This window comes from Palaemon carinicauda, chromosome 42, assembly GCF_036898095.1.
Source record: "Palaemon carinicauda isolate YSFRI2023 chromosome 42, ASM3689809v2, whole genome shotgun sequence".
Lineage (NCBI taxonomy): Eukaryota > Metazoa > Arthropoda > Malacostraca > Decapoda > Palaemonidae > Palaemon > Palaemon carinicauda.
Window position 1 is genome coordinate 8,913,577 of NC_090766.1, and position 1,563 is coordinate 8,915,139.

Below are 1,563 nucleotides of genomic sequence, written 5' to 3' on the forward strand. Positions count from 1 at the left end.
ACAACAACTACTACTACTACTACTACTACTACTACTACTACAACAACAACAATAATAATAATAATAATAAGAAGAAGAAGAAGAAGAAGAAGAAGCCTCTTTTGGGAGAAGGCCTCTTCAAAATCAAACCATTGTTCTCTAGTCTTAGGTAGTGCCCTAGCCTCTGCGATTTTAAACTCAAGGACACGATTCCATATGTTTCATTACTATTATTACTAGCTAAGCTGCAACCCTAGTTGGAACAGCAGGATGCTATAAGGCCCGGGGCTCCAACAGGGAAAAAATAGAATTTCCTAAAGTATTTTCCCTGTTCGGGGCCCTTGAACACATCCTGCTGTTCCGACCAAGGTTGCAGCTTAGCTAATAATAATAATAATAATAATAATAATAATAATACTTATACCAAGGCACTTCCCCCAATTTTGGGGGGTAGCCAACATCAACAAATGAAACAAAAACCAAAAAGGGGACCTCTACTCTCTACGTTCCTCCAGCCTAATAATAATAATAATAATAATAATAATAATAATAATAATAATAATAATAATAATAATAGGGCCTACAAGTTTTCCAGTTTCTATCTGATATTGTTGAGGACATACGTGGTCAAAGACATGTAGGCGAGTTTGCTTGCACCAGAACGTAATGTTTACTTAAAACGTAAAAAAACGTTTCGAAACGTACACTTACGTTTTCCAAACGTAACCTTACACGTGTTTTCAAGAGCTCGTCCAGTTATTGGTATAAAATTATCTTTGATTGCAACTATATATACATATTGCATGCAATTGCGTGTCACTAATATATTGTTAATTAAGCTTATTTAGTATAAATGAAGATAAAAACGTTATAACGAGTCTATTGTCTGATTATCATGGCGGTATAATACCATAGTTGACAACTCACTTCGAATAAGAGTTGCCAGAAGTCGCTAGAAAGTTAAAAGTTTATTTTAAAGAAAATTTTCAGTATTAATAATTAACCTGAACATTATAGTAAGCGAATGACCAAAGAGAGAGAGAGAGAGAGAGAGAGAGAGAGAGAGAGAGAGAGAGAGAGAGAGAGAGAGAGAGAGAGAGATCGTACGTTCGTTATAGATTACATTGTCACATGCAAGGCATGATCTCTTGTTGAGAGAGAGAGAGAGAGAGAGAGAGAGAGAGAGAGAGAGAGAGAGAGAGAGAGAGAGAGATCGTACGTTCGTTATAGATTAGATTACATTGTCGTATGCAAGACACGATCTTTTGTTGAGAGAGAGAGAGAGAGAGAGAGAAAGAGAGAGAGAGAGAGAGAGAGAGAGAGAGAGAGAGAGAGAGAGAGAGAGAGAGAGAGGGAGAGAGATCGTACGTTCGTTATAGATTACATTGTCTTATGCAAGACACGATCTCTTGTTGAGAGAGAGAGAGAGAGAGAGAGAGAGAGGAGAGAGAGAGAGAGAGAGAGAGAGAGAGAGAGAGAGAGAGAGAGAGAGAGAGAGAGAGAGTGTCCTTTCATTGACTTGCCCAAAACGTTTCTGTCAGATAATACTGCCAAGTCTCACTATATTGGTAATAAAAAGGAATT